The following is a 6,984-nucleotide window of genomic DNA, read 5'->3' on the forward strand; positions in this document are numbered from 1 at the left end:
CAGACCGATTTGATGGGTTATAAATTGTATTCCTGAGCATGGAGGAGGATACCAAGACAATCGGCACCCTAGCCAGGCCTCTTGGGTTACCCTGCATCCTAAATGCAGATGGGGTGGCCCCACAGAGCCTCCATCCTCTTGGTGACCTTTTTCCAGCCCAGTGAACCAGGGAAGGGGGCATGACTTTTGTCCCTATTTTACAGGTGCTTACCTATAAGGTCTCAGAGCATTCATCTCCCCAAGGGTTTGCAGGGAATGTCTCCCACACAGAGCACAGGGCAGTGGACAAACAAGGCTTAGAGAATCTTCTGGTAAACATAAATAATGACTTGTAATTACCATATAAATTATTTATGGGTAAATGAGGACTTCTAAGAGATTTTCAAAAATAGTTTATTGCTTTAAATAGATTAAGTACCTTTGGCAGCCTCATTTTCATTAGTCACTTGCTGGGAAACCTTGTTTTCAGAGGGTAGTGCAGAAATAATCTTCAGCCTGGTCTTCCATTTAGAGGTTGGTGAATGTGATTTGGGTACTTCCCTGCTTGCACTGGGCTGGCAGGGGACAAATGCAGACCTGCTCTGCAGAGGAGATAATCTCCCAGAGAACAGTGAAGGAGCCAGTGCCTTGTCATGGCTGTAAAATACAGATACAGCTAGAGACTAGAGTGACACAGGGGATGACATGTGTAGGATTTGCCTGGGCAGAGGAGACGGAGGGCAGATCCATGAAGGGAAGAGCTTGAGCAAAAGCTTCTGACCAAGATTGAATACGATCAATGCAATGTCTGCCCTCCACAGGTCATATCTCTCCCCTTCTCCCTCATAATCCATCCTACCAACAGAGCAGAATGACCCCTCTCCCAGTAGTTCAGAACCTGTTCCACAAACACCTGGGGGCCAGAATCCCTGGCTGCTAGCACATTCTCTTTTGGGGATGACCCAGATCTGCTTTGCTGCAGCAGGCAGGGGACACTCAGGACAGCATGGAGAGAGACACCCACACAATCAGCACCCCAGTCAAGGCTCTTGGGTCACCAAGGCCCTTGGCATGGTCACGCAAAGAGGCTGAGCTCCCTCTGCAACCTAGCCAGCTGTGGGTTTCCAGAATATTTGCTCAAACTGCCATCACGAGCACATAGACTTCAAAGCAATTATGAAAGCTAGAGAAACAAGAAGCAGTGCAATCATTTGTTAGCAGCAAATTACACTAAATTATCTTAGCAAATGAGGCAAAATGTCAGTTCAGTGGCTGGCAGAAACCCATGTCCATCCATCCTGCCAGAATCCTGTGAATGATGGGACTAGGTGGGTAAATCCTGGCTAGATAAAATTTGAGCCTGAGGAAGGACTAGAGGCCAGAGACACTACAGGTCAATGGGGGTAGTGGTAGAGGAGAGAGGCTCTGCTCTGATCACTCTGGATGTGGCAGGTCTACAGCACAGTAGAGGCCCCAGGACATCTTGGAGCAGAAGCAAATTTGAGACAGGGAAGGAATAAAGCAGAAAGAGTATGAAAGCTGTTTTTCTTAGTCTGGCCCCCACACACAGACTGAGTACTGTCAGGAGGACAGATAGTCCTCACCTCATGGAGAACATGGTGCTAGAAGGAGGGTAGGAGGGAGCCAGAACTAGTCACATGGATGTGCACATCTGGAGGACTGTGTGTGACAAGAGAGATAGACACAGAGAGAAAAGGAGGGTAATGGCCCCTCATTTCCTATACTGAACAGAAAAGGACTGAGCCATTGTCCATGCCATCTTCCTCACTCCACCAGACCCTGGGTACTTGGTCTGACCAAGGGATGAGACTCAGGGTTCCTGCTCTCTCCTGGGCCTTATAACATAGGGAAAGCCCACCCCCCTTCTCCAATCTAACCATGATCTTGTCCCTCAATGTTTCTTGCACCTGTATTTTCTGTGCATCCTTTAGTGAGAAAACAAACACCTCTTGGTCTGATTCAGAGATCATTTAGAACAGCTGGCTTATCTCAGGTGCTTGGTCTCAAAGGTCTTTCCTCAAGGTTGTCCTCTGAATCTTATTTAACATTAACTTGTAAGGCTGACTAGAGCCCCTGGTGTGTGCACATAAAATCTTTAGCAATGATCTCAACCAACTACACCAGAACTTCTAGGGAGGGAGCCCAGGTACCTCTATTCTTAAAAGTCTCCTAAGTGATTCTAATGTGCAGCCAGGGTTAAAAACCACTGGATTAATGGGATCCAGAGCATTATCACTAGGAGCATAACACTCAGGATCAAGGAGGTAAGAGACTGCTCTATTATGACCTGAAATATTACAATCCATGCCAGGGCCTCACTCTAAAATGACAGTGATGTAACAAACATGTCCAGAGAATGACAGTGGGGGTGAAGAAATCAAATCAGCTGAGGAAGTTGAGGCAAGGGGGCTATTTTGCTGCTCAGATGCTGGAAAAAGCCATCGGCACTGCTTGTCCCATGAGACCCACGGTTTCCTATGCTCTAACAAGCACCACCTCATTAATGGTGAAATAGTGTCATCATAATTACCTGGAGTTCGTGGTACCAAATGGCAGGTTAGGAACATCTTCAGACACAAGAGCAGATTTAACTTGCCCTGAGGCACCTGTACGCAGTGAGGTGCTGATGAACTGCCTCCATCCACTGTGGTCAGGTGTTCCAAGTGAAGGAGGCAGGGCTCAGCCCAACCCCAGCACACGCTCAGACCACTTCATCCAGCAGGAGGCACACACACTCATCTCCAGGACTGGGGTCCCAGAAATGTGAAGATAGCTTCCAGGGAACTGAAGCAGCCACTGCCCCAAGGCAGATGTTGAAGGGGAAAGCATCTAGGGTAGGTTGGAAAGGAAGAGATGATCACATCCACCATCCACTGCTGATTTAGGTTCCACCCTTCAGGTCCCCGACCAGCTAGGGTGGGAATTCCCAGCAGCCTTTCTGCCCTGTCTAGAATTGGTTTTGCTAGTGGCCTAAATGTTCTTTGCTTGCAGGTTCTTGCTGCCACAGGGACTGGCTATAAAGGCAGTCCAAACAATTGGTAACTCTACCAACATTTAAAATGCACAGGCCTGTGACCCCAAGTTTCCACTTATTGGGCTCCATACTGTAGAAACTCTAGCACAAGTCCACATTGTTTATATCCAAACTAGATATAGAAACTTGAAAAATATATTCCAGAACAGTAGTACTAGGAGATAATATGTAACAATTTAAATAGGATGAGGAACTCTTTGCAAGAAGCTAGACACAAAATAGAATATACTATTCCAGATACAGCTCTGGATCCCATTAATCCAGTGGTTTTTTCCTGGTGCTGATGGTTGAGGTCATTGCTAACCAGGGGCTCTAGCCAGAAGCAGAGCACTCTAAAAAAGGAAACTATAGGATTGCATTTATATGAAGTTAAAGAACAAGCACAATGAATCTATGGTGAAAACAGCCAGAATAATATCTTTGGTGGGGCCACTGACTGGGAAGCATGTGTGGTATGTGAGAACATGACCCTGCCCCTTCCCAAGCTCCAATTCCCCCTCCCACCCTGTGGGAATATGATGAAGACCATCAGTAAGCAAACTAGAACAGACCTTGGGAGTGTGACCAGCTCCTCAGTCAAGAAACTGCCAAAGAGAAACTGCTTCTACGGTAGATGAGAGCCTGGGCTGTGAACAACTGTAGAGAATCAGCTAGCGTTCAGATCTCCCACAGCTGTGTGCAAGCCTGGGCCCCCGTGCAGTTTGTCTTGTTTCCTACACTCGCTGTGAACCCTGTGCTGCAGAGACTCAGGGAACCGCCAGTAGTAAACCTGTGTCTTTCACAGCTAGGCCTCTGAGTTATTTCTTCGAAATCCACACGTAATACCCCATCAGATTTACTCAGACCTTGGCTCTTTCCATAACAAAGGGGCTCTGGGGAAGTTTCTGGATTTTAAAAGTGTTTTATATCTTGACCTGGATGATGATTGCATGGGTAGAGATACTTGTGTGAAAATTCATGGGGCTATACACTGAGGACTACTGTCTTTTAAACACTAGATATATGTTACACCTTGTTTAAAAAGTAAAGAAACAGAAGGACTGACTTTGGTAAAGAAAAAACAACAAAAAGTTGCAGAATAATATGTCTGACTTCATTTTTGTAAATGTGTAACCTGGGGAAAAGTCTGGAAGGACAGCAAATCCTTAATAGTGCTTCCCTCTGAGTGGGGGACGGAAGTGAAGGCGAGCATTTTATACATTTCTCTTTTGTTTGCATTTGGATCTGCTGCTCCCCACCCCCATCTATTCTGCCTCCTCACTTCATGTCAGCCTCCAGCTTCTCTGTGGGTTCCCTGCCCTTGGAGGCTTGGGGTTTGGCTACTTGGGGCAAACTTTGGCTCCGTATCTTAGTTTAATACTTGGGCTTTGCAACAGGATATGCTAACATTGCCCCACTCAGATTAGCCAAGGTCTCTGCTCATTGGCCCAAAAGGATCAGCATCCTACTCAACAACTGCCTTCTGGGATGAGCAAGGTCACAGGCCTGTCCCTGAACAGAGCTCTTGGAAGGCACCATTAATGCCTGTGAACAGCAGAGCATTCTGGAGGAAAGAGGCAGATAGAGAAAGACTGGGTGATTCAAGGCCCCTGGCCATGCTGATTTCACTTCTACCAGTCTCATCCCTCAGAGTGGTCAGATATACTAATTGGTCTTCACAGCCTTGGTTACAAATGGTTCTGGAGTTGAATTCCAGCCACAACTCAAGCCAGGCAAATGAACCCTTGCTCTGTCCCCTTTTTAATATGGATGTGACACCTGCAGGCTACAGCTTGAGGCACTGTGAGAATTATTTCTCCATTAAAATGCAAGAGGTGGAGCTTTGCCCAGAAAGGGCAGCTAAAAATAGTGCTGTCTGGGTACTTGTCACAGAGAACTTAGTGGCCATCTTCCTCAGCCCCTCTTCCCCCCAGGCAAGTCTGTTACCTGCTAGGTCACTCCTAGAAGCACTTAATATAGTGTCATCTCTAAGCCTTAACCGCACTGTTAGGAAGGATAGGGTCACCTTGCTTGAAGTCCCACCACTGGTTTAGAACCAAAAGGTCCATGAGAGTCTCTGCCTTTGCTTCCCCCTTCTACCACCTTGGGTTTGCTCATATTACGGGGTTTCAACCCCATCTATAAGGTGGGATGACAGTAGTTCATTTCATAAGATTGTTATGAGTGCTCGACAGGCAGTGAGTAAGGAGACACTGCAAACTATAAAGTATTGGGCCCATAGGAGGGCTTACGTTTCCTCTCCTGCAGTCAAGGTTGCACACTGTTGCTCCCTAGGTGATTTTGTGGCCCAGAACAAACTGACTGGATCAGTTTGTCCATATGTAAAACAGGTATGAGACAGTCGATCAATGTCTCTCTCTCTCATCGATGTTTCCATCTCTCCCTCTCCCTTTCTCTCCCAAAACCAATAATAATAATACAATTTTATTTAAAAGAATAGCACTCAGAACTCCTTTCCCAGTGCCAGCTTCTCACTAGGTCTCAGCTTTCTTATCTACAAAATGGGGTATTAGCAGAAGCCCTAAACAAACCTGGGGTCAGAGTCTTCTTTAGGGGGTGTTTTAGAAATGAGTGGAGCCCCATAGAGTAACCAAAGGGCCTGACTTTTTACACCGCCAACTTCACTTCGCCAAGAGGAAAACTGAGGCCAGGGAGGGGCAATATGGCTCCCAAGACTGAGTGCTGTAAGGATGGTGAAAGGAGGCCCAGCTGTGATGTCCAGGTAGGAATCCTTCCTGCTGAGTCCTGACCCAGACCTATTTCATTCACTTCACAGAGAAAAAGCTTTCTACAAAGGCATTTATTTTCCTCCAAGTACCTCCCCTCCACCCCCCAGTTAATGAAATTCCTGAGAGTCCCACATTTAAATTACAAATCGCCATGTCTTCCACTGCTGGCTATGTCAGTGGGAGGACATCAGAAGTTCATTCTACCAGAGGCTGGGGGCTGGCCAAAGAGAGGCCAAGAAATAGGACCAGAATAGCACCATGGTGGGGGGAAGGGTGGAGGGGCTGTACCCCTGGCTGAGGTCTTGGGCGTCCTCCTTGCTGGGTTCTTGGGGTCTGTTTGGTCTTGCCTGACTGCCCACTGCTCACCCTGAAAAGACACTTTGGGAATCATTAGCTTCTCACCAGTTGGAGTGAGAGATTTCATCCCTCTCTCCAGGTTTCTACCCACCCCCGCCACTCTGCTAAGAACCAGGGATGGATTTGGGTAAGGTACCTAGGTAGCTGGGGGCACAGCAGAGGGGTATAGCAGAGAGCAAAGCAGGAGCCCCTCTCATGATCTGCTATTTCCTCACAGGGTTGCAGCTGAGGGGCAAGTCCTTGAAGAAGCAGCTTGTCTTCTCAGGGAGGGTTCCCCACACCTAACACAGTACCAACCCCCAAGGTGCTTGGTGAACATTACTTGAATGAATAAGCAAAAGGCAGAAAAGCAGAGAACAGAAGCTGATCCTCAGGACCCAGTGTGACCAGCACACACTTCCCACGGGCATGGTGGGCAGAGGGGGGCTCACGGGGCACAGACCAGGGCACCGTGGAAGAGACCCGCCCAAGAGAAAAGTGCACCTGTGCCTCTGCATGCCTGGGAGGGGACGTTTGCTCACTTAGTGGAGGAGGGAAAGGCCAGCCTTGGGGCCAGCGTGGGAGAAAGCAAGAGGAGACACTGCTAGACACCGCTAGGCAATACTGGGCTACATTGCTCCTTCTGAGGATACGGATTACAGGCAGGTGGGAGGAAGTCTGAGTAGTGAGAGCTAGTGTATCAGGGCCACTGGAAAAACTAGGCGAGAAGTGACTTTATATCAAGTCTTTGGAGAAACAAGTCAGAAGGTCAGTCTGAATGTTGTAAGCTCTAGAGAAAAAATGCAGCCAGATGGTCCATGTAGTGTACCACTGGAGAAGCAAGTTGGTGGGGTCTGTGTCCATAAGAAATAAGGCAACAGGATG

The 6,984-nt window shown here is 47.7% G+C and overlaps 1 long non-coding RNA gene across 1 annotated transcript; it reads right to left on the reverse strand.

The window, feature by feature from the left end:
* Nucleotides 1–444: 444 nt before the first annotated feature.
* Nucleotides 445–5,028, reverse strand: LOC123653004. Its single transcript, XR_006742618.1, has 3 exons — nucleotides 3,643–5,028; nucleotides 3,276–3,277; nucleotides 445–458 (listed from the first exon to the last, which is right to left on the reverse strand). It is a non-coding gene; the product is annotated as an uncharacterized LOC123653004 (long non-coding RNA).
* Between the last annotated feature and the right edge of the window lie 1,956 nt (nucleotides 5,029–6,984).

Source organism: Pipistrellus kuhlii, unplaced genomic scaffold (assembly GCF_014108245.1).
Source record: "Pipistrellus kuhlii isolate mPipKuh1 unplaced genomic scaffold, mPipKuh1.p scaffold_m20_p_1, whole genome shotgun sequence".
In the NCBI taxonomy this organism is placed as follows: Eukaryota; Metazoa; Chordata; class Mammalia; order Chiroptera; family Vespertilionidae; genus Pipistrellus; species Pipistrellus kuhlii.